The sequence below is a fragment of the Artemia franciscana genome, chromosome 20, assembly GCF_032884065.1.
Source record: "Artemia franciscana chromosome 20, ASM3288406v1, whole genome shotgun sequence".
NCBI lineage: Eukaryota > Metazoa > Arthropoda > Branchiopoda > Anostraca > Artemiidae > Artemia > Artemia franciscana.
This window is the reverse complement of record NC_088882.1, coordinates 4,601,703-4,629,271: the sequence shown is the minus strand read 5'-3', so window position 1 is coordinate 4,629,271 and position 27,569 is coordinate 4,601,703. Positions and strand designations below refer to the sequence as shown.

General features: G+C 34.1%; 1 pseudogene; it reads right to left on the bottom strand.

Moving 5' to 3' along the window:
* Window positions 1-12,181: 12,181 nt before the first annotated feature.
* Window positions 12,182-27,569, bottom strand: part of LOC136040327 (multidrug resistance-associated protein 1-like) — a 52,861-nt pseudogene continuing 37,473 nt past the window's right edge.

The following is a 27,569-nucleotide window of genomic DNA, read 5'->3' as shown; positions in this document are numbered from 1 at the left end:
ATTTCATGCTAAAAAGCGTTCTGTTTATAGTTATTACCATAAGACCAAAAGCTTCGGTATTTTTTATTTCTTTTTAATGCATAAAAATAACTTAAATAGCAAAATACCCCATATTCTGTGCTCCTTTGTTGAAATAACAAAATTAATAATTTCAAAAGACTAAGTATTTGATATGATTCTCTTCACATTTTTTTTTTTTGCTCATACACGTCAAATAAGTTCAGTTGTGTTTTTAACTTCAGAAGTGAAATTGGTAGACTCACTTCTTTTAGATAGATTTAAAATAAAACAAGAACAATGAAATAATACACAAGTACCAGAAAAAAGTTGAATCCGTTTTTTTTTTCGTTTATAGTTTTATCAGCATCATCAACAGTAACAATGACATACTATAAGTTTGGTGGTATCAGTTTATTTCAAGCATAATTAAAAGTCAGCTGAAACCATAATCGAAGATACTAAGTAGCAAATATGTTCTGGTTGAAGGAAGTTCTACCAATTATCATGCTATATCGGACGTAAAGTGGTTCCAGAGACGTGAAAGGTCCCACGCGTCAGTTTCTTCGGGGCTCCTGGAGTACTCCATGAGCAGAATGTGTCCAAGGAAGCCACATTCATCTTATAACATCACCAAGAATCAGTTTAAATATGTTTTCTCCGACTTGCTGATGTTTAAACTTAAAAGAAGCAAGCATACCCTTTAGTAAAAAAGCATTTAATATGAAATTAAAAATTTTATATGCAGGCTTGTTATTTGTAACTTAAATAAGTAAGCGTAGAAAAAAAGAACATTCAAAATGAGCGTTAACTAAAAATTTATTTAATAGTTAGATATTATAGCTAAGACTATAATAGTTATTAAAGAGTTAAGATAAGTTTACAAAAAGCAAGCTATATTTAAGAAAAATGAAACATACATCAATTAATCACTAGTCATAAAAGTTTGATAAAATTTATATAGTTAATTTGTTTTAACTTCGTTGTACAAGATTTGCGTCTTTGGCCATACCATAGAAGGTGAAAGATTTGTCGGCTAGAAGGACTGATGGAGAATCAAATTCTATTATTTGACCTTTGGTTAACACCATAATTCTGCAAAAAAACTAAAACAACGATTTCACCACTTTCAATTCCAAAGCTGATTCACTTTCCTAAGATCTGAAAACCTAAAAAAGGGGACTCCAATAAATAAAAATCCGTTTATCTCTCTCTCCCTCTCCCCCTCTCTCTCTCTCTTTTTAACATTTGAAAAAAGTTGAGCAGGTGCAATCAATAATGCATTGAAATTTAGAAAATCAATTACCCTGGTGATGGGAAGAAATTAAAGCGTCGTTTGTTTCCTTATACAGTTGGATGTCAATTATTATGATGCAGTTTCAGGGCTATTTTCTGTCATCAGAGAAGAATGCACTTTCAATGACTCAATGAAAAAAAAAAGATAAACCAAGGGTAAAAAATTAACATTTGGTCCACGGGTGTCCATCGTAGGATGGAGTGAACTACAGTTGAGCAATAGCCCTAATCTTTAAAAATTTTACGGCCTTGCTAATATCCACTTTTCTTCCTTAGAAAATTTTTTGAGGGAATGTTGACAAAATTTTTTCATCAATAAAAAAATTTACAGCCAAAGGAAAGACCCTAAAGGAAAGCCGAAAGACCAGCCAAAGGAAGGAGGAAAGAGTACAAAAATCGTTAAACCTTCAAAGGAAAGCGGAAAGACTCGAAAGGAAAGCGAAAAGACCAGCCAAAGGAAATAGGAAAGACTGCAAAAATCGTTAAATCTTCAATAATTCTGAAAAAAGAAATGGAATAAAAATTATCTAAATTCTGAAGGATTGGATTACATGGAACTCAGTTCAATAACGATTAAAGTATCTAATAAAAAAAATATTTTTCTATTAGTACTTATATACAAATAAATATGTATAAAAATAAACCCTATATAAATAAATCATATAAAAATAAAAATAAAATATATATATAAATATATATAAAAATAAAAATAAATTATATACAAATAAATAAATTATATACAAATAAATGTATTTGTAGCAGTGTGTATCAGCTTTATATTAGTTGTTGCAAAGGAATGCATTTTTTTATTCTAACCCTTATAAGGGGTTGATGCGACAACTACAGCTTTGTTGAGAATTTTAAATATATAATGTGACAAAAAGTAGCAGAAAAAATATAGGGGAAAGAAAACAGTGGCCAGAAAGAGCCACTGGGCACTTATTCGAATAACCTAATAAAATTTAGTTATTTTATTACACCCCCCCCAAGGAAAAGAATGCCTGTATACGGGCCTGATTAGTCATTTAGTTATTCAAATTGCTTCATCAGCCCTAACATAAAATGTAGTATAGTTCCTTCTATTAATTAAATACAAAAAAACAAGTTTTTTCAACTGAAAGTAAGGAGTGACATCAAAACTTAAAACGCACAGAAAACGCCTAGTTGCCCTCCAATTTTTTGGTTAATTAAAAAGGCAACTAGAACTTTTAATTTTTTACGAATCTTTTTATTGGTAAAAGATTTACGTAGCTTATAAATTAGCCTACGTAAAGAACTTTTGTATTCTCATGTTTTTATTACATATATGAGGGGATTCGCCCCATCGTCAGTACCTCGCTCTTTACACTAAAGCTTAAATTTTATCCCAATTCATTAAGAATGACCCCTGAATCACAAAAGCCGTAGAATAAATAGTTGAAATTACTAAAAATACTTTAGCGTAAAGAGCTAGGTATCATAAGGAGGTGAGCCCCTTATATGGGTAATAATTTCTGTTTGTTTTAAGTTTTATTGCTGTTCCTTACTTCCAGCTGAAAAAGCTTTTTCACATTTATTTTTTATTTTTTTTTTTAAATTGGTATCATAGTAAATCCTGCTAAATCCTGCTCTCCCTTCATGGAAGTTTTCTTTTCCCATGACAAATTCTCGATCGAAAGTTCCCCCAGCATATCCCCCTCTTCTCAACCCCTCCCCCCAACCAAAAAAATCCTCCTGAAAACGCCTGTATACTTCCCAATAACCATTACTATATGTAAGCACAGGTCAAAGTTTGTAACTTGTTGCCCCTCCCACGGGGACTGTGGGGGAGTAAGTCGTCCCCAAAGACATAGTTATAAGGTTTTTCGACTACGCTGAATAAAATGGCTATCTCAGAATCCGTTGACTTTGGGAAAATAATTAGCGTGGGAGGGGGCCTAGGTGCCCTCAAATTTTTTGGTCACTTAAAAAGGGCACTAGAACTTTTCATTTCCGTTAGAATGAGCCCTCTTGCAACATTCTAGGACAACTGGGTAGATACGATCACCCCTGGGAAAAAAAAAACAAAAACAAAACAAAAAAAAACAAAAAAACAAAAAAACAAATAAACACGCATCCGTGATCTGCCTTCTGGCAAAAAATACAAAATTCCACATTTTTGTAGATAGGAGCTTGAAACTTCTACAATAGGGTTCTCTGATACGCTGAATCTGATGGTGTGATTTTCGTTAAGATTCTATGACTTTTAGAGGGTGTTTCCCCCTATTTTCTAAAATAACGCAAATTTTCTCAGGCTCGTAACTTTTGATGGGTAAGACTAAACTTGATGAAACTTATATATTTAAAATCAGCATTAAAATGCGACTCTTTTGATATAGCTATTGGTATCAAAATTCCATTTTTTAGAGTTTTGGTTACTATTGAGCCGGGTCGCTCCTTACTACAGTTCGTTACCACGAACTGTTTGATAGGCCATCCAGGAAATACCACGGACTACAAATTTTTTTCGCCATTTTTGTAGTGCTTTTAGGAGGAATGGTGTAATGTTGAAACCATTTTGTGTTAACTTTCACTCTCAACATAAACTTAAATAGAAATTAGAGTGTAGCCTACAGTAATTTGCTTCATTGAACACTTTATTTGGAAAAACTGAATCCAAGCGTAAATAATTCAATAAAAAAAGTATACTAAACTTCAATGAAAAAAACATATTAAATTCCAATAGAAACAAAGAGATACTATACTTCATTAATTTAGACCAAGCCCCACTTAATGCTATTGTCCCCCAACTCTTAAAGCAGAAAATCAGAGAAGCTTTGGAAATTGCTAAAAATAAACCAGCCATTTATAAAGACAATGATGAGTTTCACATTAGCGAAATTTGGGAACCCATCACCCATAAATTGAAAACTCACAAAAAACTTCCCCCCTCTCCTAAAGGCCCAACCTTTTTAAGATCTACTAGGACAGCAGCCATCAATGCCTCTACCAAAATTCGGGCCATGGCACAACAATAATTCCAGGTTCGGCTCATGATTAGTAGTGTTCAGTGTTTTTAGTTTTATTTATTTAGTAATTTTAGTTTTTGGCAAGAAATTTGAATTTAATCTGATGATGACAGGCACAGGTCCTGTCGAAATTATCGTTAGAAAAATCAATCATCTGACATCGTCAGGTGATTGTTCCCATCTAGCCCATGTCTACTCGACTTTTTGTAGTCGAGATGACTACAAAAAGAGATTGTAGACAGTTGAAATTTTTGTTTCTGGCCCAAATCCCTTGGCTTATAAATGCAAGTTCACTTGCATAAGAGTCGAGGCAGAATGCAGGAGGCCCTTGAATTGGACTCGTTATTTCCATTCATAGTCATTTCTTTGGCGGGGTAATCAGTTGTAAATATGATTGCCAAATTTGTCAATATGCTGCTTCCCCCTTTCTGCGACCGTGATTTAACCTGAGAGAGAACCTCCAACAGGTTGAACCCAACCCACCGTGAATTAGCATGAGAGGGTTGACTCTAGTTCAGCGTTGTCGAGTGATAGCCATGAGAGGAAAATTTTCAAGTAATTTAACCCGTAGTCAACCTGCGTCTGTTCCCCAGCGAGAACCTCCAACAGGTACGACTCTAGTTTGGCATTTGTGAAGGGACACACATGCACGGAAAGGTGTAGCATAAATGGCAGACAGTAACAACGGCAATCAAAGGCATAAAATTAACCCTTGACTGGGCTGCCCACTTAATTCAACAATCTGTCTTGGCTTTTTTCTACAATTGGCCATGATTTCCACTTTTCCCACAACTATTCCCTCTTTTTTAAATTCAAAAAAAGTCAGGTTGGCCTTAGAGAATATATTAAAAAAAAAACAGATATTCAACGTCAATAAAAAAAAATTATATTTAACTTCAAAAGAAAAAAAAACAGATATTAAACTTCAACAGAAATTACGAAATAAATATTAATTCGGATAATCTACCTGGTGCCATCCATGATGGTATTCAATCTATGTGCAATAGTGATTACTATACAATCACTAAACTCTTTTTTTACGTATAAGAACTTTTGCTTTCCGCAATAGTGCACGAGCCAGACAAACCAGTTGCCCCTGTCCAGCACTAGAAGAAGAAGAATGTTTTTTATACTGCACAATTTCTCCTTGCATTCCACCTAACAACGGAAGGTTACAGGGCCCACATTTTTATTTCACACAGATATTTGGAAAATGATATTACGATTGGGCCATACCCTGGTTTCTATAGGCCACTGTTGAGAACGTATCGAGGATTTTTTTTTGTTATTCAGTTGTTTTCCTTAAACATTTACACCACCTTTTTAGCTACAATTATCACTTCCAAAAAATAAATAAAATCCCACGAAAAAGAGAACAGCCAATTCAAAAAAGCTTTGAATTAGTAACATTATATTCTCACTTTTCTCTTCTTATTAGACACAATAACAAAAAATATACATTATTGGATTTATATGTTTATGGATCATGTACATGATTTAGAAATAGAAGAAATTATACTCACATGTATCCTCACATCTTACCTTTGAAGTTTTTCATTCATCTAAGTTTTAAATGGAGGCAAAAATTGCACCTTGTACTAGAGGTTATTCCTGCAAATGTCTTTATCGATGTATTTCTGAGGAGATTTTTCCTCTTTCAAAGCTAACCATCAAATTAAAGGTTTTTTTTAAGTTACCTAATTTAAACCAAGTTGCTATAGATCTAGGATCGAATCAGCACAAATTTTCGGACATATAGTGACAAGACGCCAAGGATTTTCACGTTTCAAGCAGTTCGTAGTAATGAACTATAGTAAGGAGCGACCCGGCTCAATAGTAACCAAAACTCTAAAAAATGGAATTTTGATACCAATAGCAACATCAAAAGAATGGCATTTTAATGCTGATTTTAAATATATAAGTTTCTTCAAGTTTATTCTTACCCATCAAAAGTTACGAGCCTGAGATTATTTGTGCTATTTTAGAAAATAGGGGGAAACACCCCCTAAAAGTCATAGAATCTTAACGAATCACACCATTAGATTCAGTGTATCAGAGAACCCTGCTGTAGAAGTTTCAAGCTCCTATCTACAAAAATATGGAATTATATATATATTTTTTTTTTGCCAGAAGGCATATCACGGATGCGTGTTTATTTGTTTTTTCCCAGGGGTGATCGTATCGACCCAGTTGTCCTAGAATGTTGCGAGAGGGCTCATTCTAACAGAAATGAAAAGTCATATTGCCCTTTTTAAGTGACCAAAAAAATTGAAGGGCACCTAGGCCCCCTCCCACTCTAATTATCTTCCCAAAGTCAACGGATCAAAATTCTGAGACAGCCATTTTATTCAACGTAGTCGAAACACCTTATAACTATGTCTTTAGGGAGGACTTACTCTCCCACAGTTCCCGTGGGAGGGGCTACAAGTTACAAACTTTGATCACTGCTTACATATAGTAATGGTTACTGGGAAGTGTACAGGCGTTTACAGGAGTATTTTTTGGTTGGGGGAGGGGTTGAGAGGAGGGTGACTCTTCTCGATGGGAATTTTCCTTCGAGGATTTTGTCATGGTGGAAGAAAATTTCCATGAAGGGAGCGCAGGATTTATCAGCATTATTAAAAAAAAAACAATGAAAAAATAAATATGAAACTTGTTTTAGCTGGAAGTAAGGAGCAGCATTAAAACTTAAAACGAGGCTTTTATGGTTCAGGGGTCATTCTTAATGAATTGAGAAAAAATTTAAGCTTTAGTGTAAAGAGCGAGGTACTGACGAGGGGGTGAACCCCCTCATATATGTAATAAAAACATGAGAACTCAAAAGTTCTTTATTTAAGCTAATTTATAAGTTACGTATATCTTTTACTAATAAAAAGATTCGTAAAAAATTAAAAGTTCTAGTTGCCTTTTTAATTAACCAAATAATCAGAGGGCAACTAAGCTCCCTCCCCCGCTCTTTTGTTCTCAAAATCATTCGATCAAAATTATGAGAAAGCCATTTAGCCAAAAAAAAAGAAATATGCAAGTTTCGTATTAATTATTCCTCTGGGAAGAGCCAAAATCAAAACATGCATTGATTCAAAAACGTTCAGAAATTAAATTAAAAAAAAACAAGTTTTTTTTAACTGAAAGTAAGGAGCGACATTAAAACTTAAAAAGAACAGAAATTACTTCGTATATGAAAGGGGCTGCTTGCTCATTAACGCCTCGCTCCTTACGCTAAGGTTTTTTTTACTCTTTAAAAAAAAAGTTGAGAGAAAGAGTAAAAACTTAGCGCAAAGTGCGGGACGTTGATGAGGAAGCAGCCCCTTTCATATACGAAGTAATTTCTGTTCGCTTTAAGAGTTAATGTCGCTCCTTACTTTCAGATAACAAAACTCGTTTTTTTTTATTTAATATGTAATAGCAAGAATTATTATCATACTGACAAACTATTAAGCCAAAAACACAGCCAGTACGATAGCACAATAATAATATTAGACAGAACAGCATTGAAAAATGAAAAGATGCAAAATTTATAGTAAAAGTTATCAATATTGGACGTCATGATGTTGAATCATTTAGTGCATTTAAAAAATAAGCCAATTGTGTACTTTGGTGATGTTTAAGCAAGTGCATATAAAACAGATGGTCATTGCTATACATGGATGGAAATTAGCATTTCCTGTTCAAACAAAGGAAGACGGGGGCGATTTTGAATTACAAAACTGATTTATCAAATACTGCTTAAACAATACAGTATTTTTTTATCTTGTAATATATACACGTTCTGCATTTTTATTCACCCTTGGAACGCAAAAAGCTCTTATAAATTTTGGACTGCAAAAAAAAAAAAAAAAAAAAAAAAAAAAAAAAAAAAAAAAAATCAAATGTAAATACTCGATAAGATTGATCCTTATTTAACTATAAAGATAGGGGGAGGGATTTTAGCAGGGGTAAATTTTCTATAAAGGAATTTTTAATTTTTTACGAATCTTTTTATTGGTAAAAGATTTACGTAGCTTATAAATTAGCTTAGGTAAAGAACTTTTGTATTCTCATGTTTTTATTACATATATGAGGGGATTCGCCCCATCGTCAGTACCTCGCTCTTTACGCTAAAGCTTAAATTTTATCCCAATTCATTAAGAATGACCCCTGAATCACAAAAGCCGTAGAATAAATAGTTGAAATTACTAAAAATACTTTAGCGTAAAGAGCTAGGTATCATAAGGAGGTGAGCCCCTTATATGGGTAATAATTTCTGTTTGTTTTAAGTTTTATTGCTGTTCCTTACTTCCAGCTGAAAAAGCTTTTTCACATTTATTTTTTATTTTATTTTTTAAATAATGCTAGTAAATCCTCCTCTCCCTTCATGGAAGTTTTCTTTTCCCATGACAAATTCTCGATGGAAAGTTCCCCAAGCATATCCCCCTCTTCTCAACCCCTCCCCCAAACCAAAAAAATCCTCCTGAAAACGCCTGTATACTTCCCAATAACCATTACTATATGTAAGCACAGGTCAAAGTTTGTAACTTGTTGCCCCTCCCACGGGGACTGTGGGGGAGTAAGTCGTCCCCAAAGACATAGTTATAAGGTTTTTCGACTACGCTGAATAAAATGGCTATCTCAGAATTTTGATCCGTTGACTTTGGGAAAATAATTAGCGTGGGAGGGGGCCTAGGTGCCCTCCAATTTTTTTGGTCACTTAAAAAGGGCACTAGAACTTTTCATTTCCGTTAGAATGAGCCCTCTTGCAACATTCTAGGACAACTGGGTCGATACGATCACCCCTGGAAAAAAAAAACAAAAAAAAAACAAATAAACACGCATCCGTGATCTGCCTTCTGGCAAAAAATGCAAAATTCCACATTTTTGTAGATAGGAGCTCGAAACTTCTACAATAGGGTTCTCTGATACGCTGAATCTGATGGTGTGATTTTTGTTAAGATTCTATGACTTTTAGGGGGTGTTTCCCCCTATTTTCTAAAATAACGCAAATTTTCTCAGGCTCGTAACTTTTGATGAGTAAAACTAAACTTGATGAAACTTATATATGTAAAACCAGCATTAAAATGCAATTCTTTTGATATAGCTATTGGTGTCAAAATTCCATTTTTTAGAGTTTTGGTTACTATTGAGCCGGGTCGCTCCTTACTACAGTTCGTTACCACGAACTGTTTGATTATATCTTGTACTGCACTAAGACTCACTATGCTCAGGAACAAATTACAGGTCTTAGTACAACGGGGTTTATTTAAAATTTTTTAGTACAACACAAATTTTCCTGTATATTTTGGTTTTACTTGCTCCTTTTTGACTCATTTCTATTTAAGTTTTATTTTATCAGAGTTTTTCTTTTTTTAGTGGCAAATTCTAAACCTGCTGTTCAGATGGTGCCAATAATAAAAAATCAACCTTTAGCGTTGTAATTTTCGTCGGTAAACTGTTACGGTTTATTTCAAAGCGTTGAAAACGCTGGTTCTAATTCATGCGTGGGCTTGGATATTTGGTGCATGTATGCCACAAAACCAGGGTATCTTCAAGTTATTAGAATGTTTTTCCAGTCGTCCAATTTGGCTTTGAAGATTGCATCTTTTTTCTCGAACAGCCTCACGCTATTTTCATTAGGTAAATAAAATGTCATTAGGTGAATAAAATTTGGTGTCAGAAGGGGGCAGGGGTATATTTAGCTGTAAGCATTGCTAGCAAGATAACTGGCGTTATCAGCCGTTGACAACTTTTTACTAGAATGCGCAAATTACATTAAAAAGAAATATTGAACATAATAAATCAATCAAAAAAATTAGTTTTACTTATAACGAAATATGTGGAGTGATTTTATCAGAAACCCTGATTATTTGAAAATTAAAATATTTTTTGAAAAAGAGGGAATGCACCATTAAAGAAATTCTGCTATGTTGCAGTCTTAACTACAACCATGATCAAATGCCAAAAATGGACCCCAATCATGGTTGAAGTACTAGCTGCAATCTCGTAAAGAGCAAACCATGACCCATAGTAGCCCAAAATGAATGATCCTTCGTGGAAAAAGAAACTGCCAAGTGAAAAGATATTGTTATTTGAAGGCTTTTCAGGAACGGCAACTATTTTTTCGATTGATCTTAATTGCAAAAAAATAAATAATACCAATTTCGAAAAAGAGGTAAAAATTTCGATTTACAATCAGACTGAATTGAAGAGAATCAAAACGAAACTTAAACGAAGACAGAAAACTTTGGAATAACAGAGGTAGAAATTACTGTGCGGGGGAACAAGAACCACTCAATCTTAAACATCATAAAAAATGACTCTTTAGCAATGGATGCACAATTTGTCATTGAATCTAAGGAGAGGAAACGTTTGAAACAGAGTGAGCACAGCCTTTTTTAAGAAGCAAGATAATTGGCACCAAAATAAAGTGGTGTTTTCTGTCGTTTGTTGCGACCAGACATCAGTTTTTATCCAAAAAGTCAAGATACGTAAAATTCAAACCATAAGGGTTTTAAATCCAAAGCAAAAGGTTTAAAAACCCTTCTTGACAATCGATTCAACTCTTTTTTGCACTTTTGGGGTTGAAACTCTTAACAGTGCTAATCGATTTTCTTCCATTCAAAATCCTATAGCCCCCAGGCTCTGAGCCCCCAATAAGAAAACTTCCCTAAAGTATGTTGTGAATGCTGCAGTGAGCTCCATACTTATATGTGAATGGTGCAGAGTAAACTATATGGTTTTAAACACTTCAAAGCGTGCTGTCATAAATTGTCTCCGTAGAAAGTTGGTTGGAAATTCGTGTTCTCATTATTTGATTGGAAGCACCAAGGTATCTGGGGTGAATATTATCCGCGATCTTGGCATACTATTTTATCCGTTATTAAAGTTTTAAGAGCATACGAGGATTGTCTCGGGTAAAGAAGAACTTACATTGTCGATAATAAGATGAGTATTTTTGAAGTTTAATGTGATCATTTTTTTAAACTGTACAAGTCAAAGGTTCACCCTACCCTTGGATATTGCTCTCCAGTATGCTACCCTATAAATAAAGATGATAGGAAGAGGAAGAAAATTGAATCAGTACAAAGATCTGCTACAAAGCTAATTCCCTACCTAAGGCGTTTGTCATATTCAAAACGTTTAGAGGCATTAGGATTGCCGAGTCTTCACTTCCGTCGGAAGCGCTCTGATCTTCTCAGAGTCCACGGTATTGTATTTGGCACTGTTAATTTGGACATAATTTTTTTTTTCAAAGAAGCCATTATAAATCTACAAGGCAAAATACATTGAAATTTTACCCCCCCCCCCAGCACAAAAATCCAAAGTAGGTGAGATGCCTTTTGTAAATAGATCATTAAAACTTTGGAACTCATTACCTGATAGATGTGTCACTGCTTGTACCGTTCCTAATTTTAAGATTGAGTAAGTTAATACCTCTTTTTACAGTGATGTATGTTGTCAAGCATAAGTTTACCATTGATTTTTGTTAAATATTCTAGAATATTCTGTTGGATGAATAAATAAATAAATAAACAAATAAATTAGCCTGATGATTACATGAATAAACCAGATACATTATCGGCAAATAACAATTTTTAAAGCATTAAAACAAATCGCCTCACGGCAAAGTAGCGTCTCTGCCACCTTGTGCCACAAAATATCAATTATAGCTCAGTGGGGAATTGGTATTTTCTAGGATCACGTGGTTCAAATTCGCGGTTCAAAGGTTCAGATTCACGGTTCAAATCCCAGGTTGTCAGCCCATCTTCCTTTCATCTTGAAAAAAACGCCTCAACACCATGCAGGTTAAGCTTTAAAATATGATGTAAATGCCACAATGAGTTCGTCTTTACACAAGCTTCAATAACAATCAAGTATACCCTTTAGTAGGGAATATTATAATATCAAACTAAAGCTGGCAAAGAAAATTTACAAAAGTGAACTATATTTAAGAAAAAATGAAATTATATCAATTAATCACTAGTCATACAAGTTTGATAAAATTTCTATTGTATATTTGTTTTAACTTCATTGTACCAGATTTGCGTCTTTGGCCATACCATAGAAAATGGAAGATTTGTTGGCTAGAAGCACTGATGGAGAATCAAATTCTATTATTTGACCTTTGTCTAACACCATAACCCTAAAAAAAAGGTTCCATTTAAGATTCTTATGGCGTATTTCAAAAGCTTTAAAAGCTGACTCACTCTCCTAAAATCTGAAAGCCTAAGAAAAGGGGAATCCAAAATATCTCCCCATGCAATCTATTAGTCAAAGACTCCTGAAAGTGCTAGGCCAAAAAAAAAGACTAAAAATAATCAAATAACTGTTTTTAGAACAGCATATAGACTGTTTTTGGTAACGATTATTCAAGGGATCTAATGTTAAAATGACCTTGAAGTGATAAAATATTCCCTTTAGTGATAAATATATCTCATTTCCGTGGATAATATCAAAATTATTAGTAATTATTGGTTGGTAGTTTTTGTTAGGCAAAATCAAAAAAAAACTTAAAAAAAAAATAAATAAAATAAAAACGAATTTGAAAGAAAATTATTACTTGAAGCCCTACTTTACATTTGAAGCACCCTGTAACCGGTGTGTAAAGGCTGTTGCAAAGGTCCGTAAAATCTTAATTTCCAACCTTTGTAAGGGTTAGACGTGGTACCTAATGCTTTGACGAGGATTCTAAGCACATACTAGATAGTATGCATGGCACATACTAGTGTAACAAAGAAGAGCAGAAAGGAAAAAGAGCTAAAAAGAACCAATCTAAAATACATTGATGCCACATGAGACACCCAAGCAGGATTTTACAGGGGAAGGTTAGGGGCTCCGATAAACGCCTAAATACGGAAACTACATGGGGAAAATCGACTCGTTAAAAAGAAAAAAATGATTTAATTCTCGCTAAATACACGGGTTCCAATACGCCTTTGCATATTTGTCTATGTTAAGTAAAAAGAAAGCCGTCAGCGAAAATAAAAATAGTAAAAGAACGTATGATTCACTCGGTAAAGTCACACACAAATAACAACCTGTTTAATAAGATTCTATACACTAGTCTATGGGTAAAGACATACTGTAGATGGGGGGGGGGGCAATCAATTTTTCTCTAATTGTGTCTATCATCATCCCTTAAAATAAGACATATACGCTTGACGCGGTTATTCGTTTTATTTGAATCTGTTTCATCCGTACTACCATAAAACATGATCTAGTTTTGTCTAGTAATAGACTATAGAAAACAGAGTGGAGTACATATACAAGTATAATCATTTCCCTGCATATGATTTATCTGGTGCTATCATATTTATATATGATCATAAATTCATCATATTATCATAATTCATATGTCATAATTATCAAATATATCATAATTCATAATTCATATGTCATAATTATCAATGTCATACTTCATAATTCATAATTATCATAAATTCATATGATTTACCTGGTGCTATCATATTTATATATGATCATAAATTCATCATATTATCATAATTCATATTTCATAATTATCAAATACATCAATGTCATAATGATCAATGTCATAATTCATAATTATCATAAATTCATATGATTTACCTGGTGCTATCCATGATGGTATTCAATCTATACGCAATGGTGATTACTGTACAATCACTAAACTCTTTTCTTATGGTTGCCTGAATCAAGTCATCTGTTTCCAAGTCAACAGCAGCCGTTGCCTCATCAAGTATAAGAACTTTTGTTTTCCGCAATAGCGCACGAGCTAGACATACTAGTTGTCGTTGTCCAACACTAGAAGAAGAAGAATACATATTCCTTTATTATACACAAATACCACCCTACAAACAATCAGGATAATGATAGCAAGACTTCATAGTACCCACTATGTTTGATGCAGATATGGAAATATTAAATAACGGTAGTGCCATTACGAGGGTGTCTGCACTAGTATTTTCTGATGGACAAATTCACACAAAATCCTATAGAATCTCGACAAAAATAAACTGCAACCAACCCAAGAAGTTGATGCCCACAACTGATGTACTGTTCCGAATCCGTTGATTCCTGAATTTAAAATGGAAGGCATCAAGTCAACGCTAGTTGTAGAAAAAGCTCAAGACAGACAGTCCAATTGAGTAAGAGGCGATCCTGGGATTTGCCTTAACATCCAGGACTGGAAAGCATTGTTCCATGTCAAATGTTCAGAAGGGGACCTCTATCTTGATCCGTCCCTGATACTATCACACTCTGGTGTGTAGTAGATCAAGAAAATGCCGCCCAGATTGAGGAATAGACTATCCAGGATGAGTCCTGGTGAAAAACATATAATGACACTGGAATTACCGCTTTTGCTGTTGTATGGAACTTAGTCCCAGCAATATCAGTCTGTGTTTATACAAAGCACTTGGACAAGAAATTGTTTATCTAAAAACCCTCTAATCTACCAAAATGCACAGGTTAGTGATAAAAAACGAGAAGAAAAAGAAGCCACTATTACCGAAACGTAATGTGGCTGTCTTGAAATTTCAAATTAAAGAGCTGTAACTCTCTGCATAAGAGTTTTTAATTCCAGGAATTCCGATTGTATATGTTTCTTTAGGAGTGGTTTTGGGCCTGTTTTTTGAAATACTTAGAAGTCTTTCTTTCGGCTAAACAATGTTCTAGAGCTGAATAATAGCTTTCATCTTAAATAATATTTTTCACATACGGTGATTTGAGATGATAGGGAATACAGATTGAAAAAAAAAATGGCAGTTTAGTACAATATTAGCGACTATTGTTACCAAAATGGTCATTTAAGCTAGTTCATAGTGAAATATTATATATGTATAATTTCTTTTATATATATTTAATTATTAGCCTTGTGTTGGAGTGTATGTCTAAATAAATCTAAGTCTAAAAATTCACATCATAAAACTTCAATAGTTAAATGCATGATTTTGAGAGTACGGGGAGGGGGGAATTCCTTGAAACAGACAAAACGTAAAAGCACGTATGGAATAAAAACAAGGTGGATTTAAAGGGGATCTACCCTTCCTCCGCATGTATATATCTTATGTTTTGTTAATTCGATATTAAATAATTAGCTCCAGAAAATTCCAAAATATTAATTAACAAGTTTATTCATTCATTAGTCAATTCATTAGTTGCTTGAAATCCTGTTCTAAAAAAAAGTCTTAAAAAATAAGTAGTATAAATTAATAAAGAGAAACCCTTCGTCGCCATCATCTCTGTTATCAAACAAGTCTCACGTCTCATATTGTTCTATTTCATAGAGTTCTCTGGTTTGTAGGGTTCTCTTTCATAGGGTTGTTGTATGATTTTTGGTGGATAGGGAAGCTCATACACTTATGGTCAGGAGCCTGACTTCGGGTATACAGAAAAATAATTGACGCATTTGTGTAGTTTTAGAATTAGAAAGGTAAGGGTAGGAAATACTAATTTGACATGTTGGTTGAAGATTTCTCATCCTTAACTTGCATGACTAAAGACAAACTTATTCAATTTTCCAATTCAACATCCCGATTGTGCATTTAATTCCGTGGCGTTTTACAAAAAGGATATTTTACACGAGGTAAAAAGCAACAGAAATATTTTCCTCTCAAACTAGAATTTAAGAAACTGAAAAGACTGATTCCAAGTTAACTTTTCAATCAGAATCCACTGGAAATGTCCAAATCGCTGAATTGCTTGTTACTTAGAAGATAAGATGCTTACGCACTTTTTATGAAACGACAATTTCAACTTTTCCAATTCATTAAATCTTTTGAAATTTTTATTTTATCACTTAAAAAATCATCAATGACAAAAATCTTCTTCTTCGAAAACATGGTCTGGAATGTGCTCGCGAAGCGCCTTGTCAGACAGAAGGTTTCTGAAAAACCCATGGAAACCCTCTGGTATGAAGAGAAGCTGAGCAGTGGCGTTATCTTTATTAAATATAGCTATTAGATTTGGACATTCAAAAGTTGGATGTTTACATTTATAAGCAGACATTTCCATAAAGGTGTAGAGTAGCCGCCATCTTATAAGATGAATTATAAAAAAGAAAAAAAATAATTTCCACGGAAAAGTCAAAATAAGCTCTAAAACGATGAGAAATAAATTCATACGATACTTAATCATATAATAATAAATATGATCAAACTTAAAACAAATAAAAATTTTCATGGTTGAATAAATGACACCTTAAGCAAAAGTAACTAAGATGGTTAATTGTGCCAAATTTAAAAAGAAAAAAGTTATCAGAAATAAAAGTGGGCTTAATGCCCCTTAAACTCTCTGAGGACTAGAGTGTTTTTTACCCTTTCCTGAAATCGATTTGTAATTGAAATAGTGTATTTTTCAACAACAACAAAAAAACACTATTAAATTCTTATCAGAAAAAGTGGGGATAAAGCCCACTCAAACCCTTTCAAAGGTCAGCATCGTTTGTGCTTTAATGGAAACGGTATATCTTAACAACAGCTTTTTTATTTGTCAATATATGAAAAAAATTGACAACAAAGTCTGTTAACAACGATTTGAGTATTCTACGTAATAGATTCATCCTATATTCACATCCTTTTCGCAAATTGTCTTCCAATATCAGAATTCTTAATAAAATTGACAAATCATGAATGCCATGAGAAGCAGCAAGATTAAATATAAGCCTTCTCAGTAGCATTATTTCTGGAAGGGGGGAGGACATAAGCCCCAAGTTTTTTCTGCCCCCCTAGATTTTGGAAAATGCCTTTCTTTTTATATTTTCATTGAAAATGCCTGTTTTTGGACATTCTCCTTGAAAATCAACAGCATCGCCCTCCCTCCTAGATTTAAGAAAAAAAAAACAATACAAACACACACACCCTCCCAATTTTCGTGAATTGATGCCACCCACTGTTTTCAAAGCATTTGCATAGATAGAGTCAATGAGCTTTTTGGCCATCTGTCTAGGTCTAAACGGAAAGCAGATCGTCTTCGGTTGGGGTGGGAGGATGTCGTAAGGGAAGATTTAAGGAAAGTGAACTTCATAGGAGGGTGTAAAGAGGAAGGTTCCGAATACATTGGGATGAAAGAGGAGCGTGTGTTTCTGAGTTGGCCTCATGCGGCTTGGTGCCACGGTGAGTTGTTGTCAGTAGTAGTAGAACCAAACTTTACCTAAGATTTTCTCCTCCTTCCGACACTTCATGCTGTAGGCCAGCAGAAAGTGTAAGAGCAAAAGTCTTCAAATCCACAAGCTCTAAAGCGCGCCAAATGTCTTCATCTGTGTGCTGTTTGAATGGATCTAGATTCATTCTCAGGGTTCCAGAAAACAAATCAGGATCCTGAAATAAAAATTCTGTCATTAGACCCTCTTTCTTCAAAAGAGAAATTTGTAGCATTTTTACAATAATGGCTGAAAATGTCTTCCAAGCATTTTTCAAAGTTGTTGTTTATCAATGATCAACAAAAATCTATAAAAAATTCAACTCAGCTGGTGCATCTGTTCATTCTACATCTTCTGAATGAACAAAGAATTCCTTTGCAAATACTACCATGTACTTCACTGAAAGACATAAAAATGGGAGATGGAGGAGAAAGAGATAGAGAGAGAGAGAGAGAGAGAGAGAGAGAGAGAGAGAACAAAAGGAGATTATAGTTAAAACCAGGAGACAATAGAACATACAAGTTAAAACATCAAAATCAGAAGCACTGTAAAAAAAAGAAAAATAAGGTTTTACTTGAGGTATGATAGTGAGTCGGGATCTTAGTGAATGGAGACCCATCCTAGTAATATCCAGTCCCTCAATCTTAATAGTGCCCTTAGCTGGCTCGATAATTCGAAACAATCCTAGAGTGAGCGACGATTTTCCAGCACCGGTACGTCCAACAATTCCAACCTGAAAGCGAAATCGAGTTTATATTAACACAAGAGATTAAATTACATAATTACAGGTTTAAAACAGGTCAGTCATTTGTTAATTTTAACCTTTATGGTCAATAATATAATATCTGTGAAGGTAGGATTTACTCAACTTAAGTGGTGGTTTCCGACAACAGGTAAAAAAAATGTGAATACTCAAGGACCACATCACCAATGACGCAGTAGGTTTTAGACTTTTACAGCGAGAGAAGGAGGCAAAACCCAAACTCATGTTTGTAGTGATTTTTTGTTCGTTTCAAGGTTGATTTGCATATTGAATTTGAGTCCCATGCGTGTCAAGATTTATTAATTAATTCATTTTAGCAGCTGTTGTATGTTTGTTCGCTAAGATTGTTTAATTAATTTCTGTTCGTTTTTGGTTTCATTTATTCTGTATTAGTAATTTCTTGCCTTTATAGTTTGAATTTTAACAGGCATTTCTATCTGCTGTTTTTAAGTTTAACATGGCCTTTACTTTTCTTTGAAAAACTTCTTTTTCAAAAAGTTTTTTAAATTAACTTTTTGTTTGTTTTCGATTGCAAAAAGTTTTTTGCAATAAATATTTTCATAAATATATATCAGTATTATGAGTATTATTTAAACCGTTTGAAGATTAAGGAAGGTAATATACAAGATACTTGGGGAATTTTCCGTGAAGTGATAGGATGTGAAAAAAAAGATATGTGTATAACCAATTTAAAAACTAGTAATAGAATTATTCATGATAAATTGGAAATAGCAAATTACATGGGTGATTATTTTTCGAAAATTGGTAGTGTTATACAGAATGAAGTGTCTAGAGGTAGTTGTGCCGTCAACATTAAGGTAAATCCTTCAAGCATGCAGAATGGGTTTGAATTTGTACCATGTAATGTAGAAGAAGTTGAAAAAATTGTTTGTAGCCTTAAATCAAATTCTTCTGGTGTAGATGGATTGAACCTAAAGGCTTTTAATTATGTGTCGGTGTATCTTTTACCGGTACTGGTTCATTTAATTAATCTCTCAATGGTTAAAGGGCATTTCCCGTCGGAACTGAAACAATCTAAAATCATACCTTTACATAAAGGTGGGGACCCCTCAGAACCCTGTAATTGGCGACCAATTTCCATTTTACCTTTATTTAGTAAAATTTATGAAAAAGTTATTTATAAACGATTGTATGATTTTTTGGATTCGAAGAAAATTTTGTATAATGGACAGTTTGGTTTCAGAAGTAAACATTCCACTAGTCATGCAGTACACCATCTTTTAAGTTTTGTTGATAATGCATTTGAAAATAATATGATTCCTTTAACTGTTTTTGTAGATTTCCGTAAGGCTTTTGACACTGTTGATTTTAATGCTCTTCTTAGTAGACTAAGTGGGCTTGGGTTAGGTAGTACTTGTGTAAAGTGGTTTTCATCGAATTTGCATGGCCGGACTATCAAAGTTGCTTTATCAGATATATCAAGCAGAGAGTTCGGTGTTAAGTGTGGAGTGCCTCAAGGTTCCGTGCTGGGACCTCTACTTTATCTTATTTATGTTAATTCGTTGGCTTCACATGTTGGAGTTGAAGCGCTGACCTCTTTCGTGGACGACACTGCAATAACAGTAATTGGTAGTTGTTTGGTGCAGGTTGCACATAAGGCTAATTTGGCACTTGAACGTTTGCGCAGTTTTACAATTGGTAGTTCCCTAGCAGTTAATGCATCTAAAACAAATTACATTATATTTAGTAGAACAGGTAGGTTACTTAATGATAATAATAACATTTTTTTTGGACATTTACCCATTAAACAAGTTTTTGAAATTAGGTATTTGGGGTTTTATTTAGATAATAATATTAGTTGGAAAAAGCATTGCAGTGTTATTGGTGCTAAAATGGCTAGGGGTCTAGGAATTTTGAGACGTGTAAAAAAAACTTTTCCGTTCAAGATTTTAAAAATCATTTATTTTTCCCTTGTTCATCCTTATATAGATTATGGTTGTGTTCATTGGGCTAGTAACTTCTTCTCTAATTATAAAAGGATCCAGATTTTGCAAAATAAAAGCATTCGATTGATTGCGGACATAAAAGAGCAGGTTGAATCCAAAACTACTGCTAGCTTTTCCCGGTGTAATGTTTTAAATGTTGGTCAGATTCGTGACTACCAGGCATCAATTTTTGTGTTCCAGAGCATGAAACATATATGCCCTGAGTATTTTCATGATTATTTTTCCATGAATCAGGAGTACCATAATTATGATACAAGAAATTCACAACTTTTAAGCCATGAACAAAGAAAAACAGTTCGATCATCATATGTGGTTCGGAATCTGGGGCCTTCTGTTTCGAATAGTTTGCCGGCTGGCATCAGGGAGTCTGTCACTTTATATGGGTTTAAAAATAAATTGAAAATGTTTTATTTAAGTAATAGGTTTTGAAGGGCAGAAGGTTTTTGATGTCTTTTTTTTGCAGTTTATTGATGTGGGGTGGGGACTGAATACCGGTAAATGATATTTAATATGATTATTTTGTTGTATTTTGTTCATGTGTATGTGTTGTTATTTTTTATATATAAGATAAGCTAGGTGGTTAATAATGAGATGTTATGTTTAGATATTTATTTATAAGATGTAAATCATAATATGAAATTGCAGCACAAGTCCTTAGGACTTTCTTTTTGCTGCAACAATTTATTAGTGTTGTCATTTTTTTATTTATGTTTGTATTGTGGATAAAATAAAACTTACCTACCTACCTACCTAAATCACCAATGCAACAGCACAAACACACACACAAAAAAAAAGAAAAAAAAAGTAAAGAGACAGAAGGAGAAAAGGAAGACTGTTTTCCTAAATTAGTGATTAATATAAACCAGCACTTGAATGAGGCCTTAACCCTACTCATCCATACAATCAAATAGGTCAAACAGCATAGCCATACACAATCAACCATAAAGAATAATCCATGGACAGGCAGTCTTGTCGTCAATAAGTATAAGTCGTCATTTACCAAACAATAGAAAAAATAATATAGACAAATAATTCAGAGGCAACACCCAACACAAGTGCTCATCAGAAGAATACACTGGCCTATATAGGGTTTTGCCACTTTAAATTTTCTACCCAGCACAGTGTTGTGGCTACCACAGAATATCCATGGCATCCCCATGTCAGGTATCACCCCCAAAATACATGCCTACGAAAGAAAAAAAGAAACAGCAAATGTAAAACAACCAAGTAAAACCAAAACAAGCTTATCCTGTTAATATATCCCTCTTTTTAGCAACAATAGGTAAACTAAATACTATAAATTTTAACAAATCACAAATATTAACACATTGCAAAAAACCTGAATGAACTAAACAATTATAGAATTCATCTTCACCATGTGGCTAATTTTTAAAAAAATCCGCTCAATTAGAAACACAATTCAAAATAAATGGCGCCGCGACAACATTTCTCGAACCTCCGAAATTAGTTGAAAATTTCTTTAAGTATTTCTAGATAATTCTTTTGATATTTATTTAAAAGTTCGTTATAATGAAAACTAAATTTTTGAAATTGCCAAGTTAATTTATTTGCAGAAAAACCTCTTGATATCAATTTTTTGCTTAAGATTTTACATCTATTTTCAAAATCAATATAATTACTACAAATCCTTGCATAACGAAGTAACTGTGAGAAAAACGCTGAATATGTGATACTTGAGTGTATATTACTTTCAGGGTATGGGAAACTAATCACTTCAAAATCATCCGTTTTATTATACATTTTAAAACTTAATTTATCATTATCACAAATATTAATATTTAAATCTAAGAAATGATATTCATGACCAGCGCCATGACTAGGCTCAAGAATAAGCTCTGATGGATATATATTTTTAGAAATATCAATTTGACAAAGCATGTTTTAAATTAATTGGATTATTCTTATCCATCATATATTTATATTCTAGTTGACTTAAAAACAAGTCAGCTATAAATAGGCTGGCATTACCCCCCATGGGAATTCCCACAATTTGCTTGTAAAAATCACCCTAAAATCTTATATAAGTACTGTATAAAACAAATTCTAATAACTCAAAAATCATATCCAAGCTGTAACATCTCAAGTTAACTGTAGTATTAAAGCAATTTGTCCATATAGCTTTTTTATTATAAGTGTCTATTTTCAAGAACCTTTTACTAGATAAGAGGAAAGATTTCTTGATAACAGTTTTTAAATTATTAAACACTACATTAAGTGATAAATTAGTATACATTGTCGCAAAATCGAAAGACTCAATTCTTTTAGCTGAAACCATTGTTAAAGAATCTATCACCTGTAGTGAATTATTAACACTCCAATATGGATTAAAATTCGAAAATTTTTTAATACCAGAACAATAGGTTTTAAATTTATTCACAATTTCCTTTAAAATTAAAGACAGGTCAGTAGCAGCAATGCTGGTTGGACATTTAGCTGCTCCAGCAATAAACCGTGGTTTAGGGGGATTCTTATGAAATTTTACAGTCCAATATAGGAAAGGGAAGTTTTTATCATTGTCATTTATTTTAATATTAAAATTTTTAAAAAGTATTTCTTCAGTCTTTTCAATTAAATTCTCATCCTCTATATTTACCTTTTCTTAAACATTAGTTGTGCATAACTCCCTTTTTAATAATTTTCTTTTAATAATTTTTTAATAATTTTAATAATTTTTAATAATTTTATAATTTTCATAAATATTTTCGATTCGAGTTTTTGCAAAATACCTTACTTCAGTATCAATTTTTTTTCGACATCAAGCTTTCATTAAAGCATCCAAACTAGCACCAAAGTACCAAAGAATTTAAGTAAAGAAATCATCAAAGTAAAGAAGGTATCACAGCAAACAAAGTATCAAAATAACAATTAGCAAGTCCTGTAACTCAGAGCTATTTCCCCAGGGCTGGGGAGGGGGGGGGGGGGGTTCAAAGTCATATTTATTGAAAAAGCATATTTATTAGGCCTTTGAACTACTTTGAACAAAATGGATATCTCACAATGTTGACTTGATGCCCTTTGGGAGAGTGGGGCGTGGGCTAATTGCCCATTGATCACTATTGACTCTTAAAAAAAGAACTAAAAGTTTCTATTTCCGATCAAATGCACCCCTTCAAACATTAATATGACCACCCCCTCCACAAAGTACTTTTATTCAAATAATTGACAAATTACATAAGTTTTAATGATTTCCCTGGGAGCTATGGAGGATTTTTTAACCCCTAAATTATAGCAGTTTGAGTTTAGGACTATTTTGAACAAAATGGCTATTTCAAAATTTTTACAAGATACATTAGGAGAAAAGGCACGGGGGGGGGGGGGGGGCTTGTTACTTTTGATCATTTTCGAGTCTTAAAAAGGGAACAATAAATTTTGATTTCTGATCGAATGAACTTCCTCCAAAGTTTTATACGATCACGCCTTCCATAAAAGCTTTATACATGAACGATGGGCTGCTAGTATAACTTCCAGCCTTTTCTCCCAAGACTGAGGGGGTGTTAAAAACCGGAAACATAGCTATTTGACCTTTGGACGATTTTGAACAAATGGCTAACTCAAAATTTGATTAAAAGTATTTAGCAAAAAAAGCATGAGGGGGGGGGGAGGGTTGCCTACCGTCTGTTTACTCTTGATTTTTAAAAATGGGGCTAGAACTTTCTATTTAAATCGAATCAGGCTTCTCCGAAGTCTACACGATTAGCCCTTCAATAAAAACCTAATATATGAACGATGGACAGCTTGGACAACCTACTTTCCTTGCTCTGAGGGTAGTGGGATTTTTTGTCAACCCCTCAAGAATAATTGTTATAATTATTTCACCTCATGAGTATTTCTGACATATTGGCTATCTCAAAATTTTGATTGGATACGTTTGGGGGAAAGGGAGAGTGGAAGGGGGGGAGGACTTGATGCCGTTCAATCACGTTTGACTCTAATAAGACACTAGAAATTCTTATTTTTAATTGAAGGAGCGCACTTTGAAGCTTATAGCACCACCCCTTACATATGAAGTTCCTCTTGAGAAGGACTAATTGGATTCTTACGACCTTGGGGTTGGTGAGGGGAGGCCAGTTGCCACAGGATCACTTCTGACTCTTAAAAAGGAAACTAGAATTTTCAATTATTTGGGTCACCTCTGAAAATTATACGACCACCTTTTCCAAAAAAACTTTAAATGCCTCCGGGCCATTAGTTACAACCCCTTCCGCCAGGTTTCGGGGGGGGGATGTTAACCCCAAAGTTTTGTTATCTGTCTTTGGGATATTTGAATGAAAATGGCTATTTCGACAATTTGATCGGATGCATTTGGGGAAAAGACGGTAGGGTGGGTATATGCTCGCCTATTACTTTTGAGGACTCTTAAAAAAGTAAATAGAAATTTCAATTTCCAATCAAATGAGCAACCTCTGATGTTTAAACGACTACTCTTTACAAAAAACTTTATCTGCCATCTATCCCATGTCCCAGACATAGCATCAAAGCTTCTCTCTTCAGGATAGGAGGGGAGGGGGTGCCCACCGTCTACAATCACTTTCCGAATAGTATCTATTTATTGTCTCAGTCCTATCCAGCATTCTCAGCCAATTTCATTTTTCACTATTTTTTTATAGTGACCCCCTCATATAAGGTCTGTGGATTATCATCAGGGGTTCCGGTTCCAAATTTTTAATTAATCCTTTTTAATTAATCCTTAAACACCTTTTTTTTCCAACTGCCCAGTCTGGGGTAATACGATAAAACGGAAATTACAATTTTCTCTCTTTCACTTTTATTTATTAAGTAAAATTTAAAACCAAATAAATCATTTGCTTTATTCAAGTTGCGCTATGCGCAATCTTATTAAAGTCTTCAATTTGTAGAACTTACCTTTTCACCTCCATTGATGGAGCAATTTATGCCTTTCAATACGATCTCTAAACCTTCCCTGTAGCGAACTTCATAATCGATAAATTCTACCTTTCCTTCATCTGGCCATTCCTTAGGAGGCTTTTTATCTGGTATTTCCCATTGTGCTTCCTAGAATACATAATTTTATGGTAAAGAGGTGTACAAAGAAACAACTAGAAACTGATCTCCCTTTTATCCATACCATTATTAAAATTGAAAAATCATAAAAAAAAGAAAACAACTCCCCTTTTGGTTAATCTGAAATGGTATTAATCTATATCTATAAGAAATAAACTGAATTCAACATCGATTGATATTCGATTTGATTCAAGATTTATAATTTGCCTTTGTTGGTTGTCTTACCATCAATTCTGGACGTCATTCAAAAGCGAGAAGTTTCTCTTCTATTAAAGTTTTCTTTAATTTAAAGCAAACTTTGGTTTCATTTATAAGAACGAAAATGAAACTAATAAAACATAGAGCATAAATATAGAGCTACAATATTAATATTGGAAAATATAAAACAATAAGACGTAAAAACAACGGAAACATACAGAACAGAAGAAAAAATAAAAGAATAAATAAAAGAACCAACATACTCTATTACAAAATGACACTACCACTGTACTATTATCTTTAAAGTACTAGAAAATCCTGACTCCATCTCAGGTCTATTTATTCCTGAAAACCAGGATTTTCTACGATTTTATTTTGCTCGTTATTAAACTATTAATATCTTTCTTACTGCGTAAATTTATTATCAGTCTGATAATACGATATGATAATCTGATTTACGTTGATCATATAGTCAAGTATTCTACGATCAGTTGGTGGTACAACCGATTATTCTTGAATAAATACAGGCCAGTGGGAATGCTTCAAAAATGCGTAAAAAAGTGAAGTTTATCGAATCAGAAGAAAAATAGATTATGTTGATATGTCAATAATAAACTAAAAGGAGAAATGCAACAAAACAGGATAGCCCGATTATTCTGTCCGACCATATTCTCCTGAAGGTAAATCATTCAATTAAAAGCTTGGGGTGTTTAATATTGAGGAATTTTATTGATTAAAATATTCATGAAATAGCCTAGATTTTGGCTGTTCAATGATACATGCATTTCTCGTTTGGACACACGATATCAGGTTTATACTCTTCCTTAGTTTTAATAGCTCTAGGCACCTGCGTTGGTACTAAGTGTGCTAAGGAGCTTGAAGTAATTCGATACCTCAATACTGTACTTCAAGCGAGTATCTGGCTCCTTAAGTTTCCCAAAATTTACAGCGACTGGCCTTCTTTCCGGTCGTTGTGCTTGGAGGCGAAGCTGAACTTCAGCATGGTACACAGAGCTATGCTCAAGTCAACGGCTGGTGCAGCCCATTCTCCCAAATAACAACAGGAGTGCGTCAATGATGGGTAGTGGCCTCAGAGCCCTTCAATGCCATCATAGACCATATCATGACAAAGGCAAATTCACGTCTCGGTTTAGGGCTCGAGCTTGTGAATCGTTTCATCTCAAATGCTTGCTTTACTGATAACCTTGGCATCCTAGCAGACTCCATGGACCAGTTGCTGTAAGTGTTTGGATTTTAAGAGAAGAGGCCGCAAGCGACAGACAGCAGATAAACTGGGATAAGACAAAATTATGGCAATAGACCCGTCTTCTCCTACTGTTAATTCTTCAGTTAGCCTAGAAAGAACAACAATCGTTGAAGTTTTTCAAACCTGGGTTCTAGAATTTCCTCAGATGGATCACTTCTCCCTGAGCTGCAAGCAACGATATCCAAAGTGTCTTCCACCATAGGTAGACTGAACCGTCATATTTGGCCAAAACTAAGCTTCAGTTATTCAACTAAGCTGTAGATTTTCAACGCCCTTGTCGGTTCTGTAATTTTTTTACGGAGATAAAACCTGACATGCACCCACCGCAACACTAAAGGCCATCGATGTATATCAGACGAAGACTCTAAGAAGCATCAAATGTCTAAGGTGGCTAGATTATATGAGTAATGACAAGCTGTTGCAGCACATCAAGCAGTCTTGATTTTATATCGAAGCACCTGAGCATACATTGCGATGGTTCGAAGGCCTACTTTTAATGCTCCTGTACTTACCCGCAAAGATGATCTTTGACACTACGAAAGCCGGTTGGAAGCGACCCTGCAGCAGACAAAAGAAGCAATGGTCCGACAGCCTTACCGAGTTCCTAGTGATGACAAACATAAGACCGAGCGAAGTACAAATGCTCGCACTGGACCAGAGCGGATGGAGGAGGCAGATATCACTCTCTACGCCAAGCAGCGCCCAGCAGGAGACCTAAGCAGTTTTAATCATTCGGGCACTAGTTTATGTTTCTTTTTTTACCCAGTTTATTGCCAATTAATGCTAGTGTCTGTCTTTTTGCTACATCAATCAGGAAAGTTTAACTTTCTGAGAGCTAGAAGGTGGTATATTTTTTTCATTCGTTTTCAGACACGTTCAATGCTTTTAGACTTGGTGCCTGTCAAGCGCTATAACTGCATACCTGCATCAAACATCTTTTACATTAATAATTGAGTTC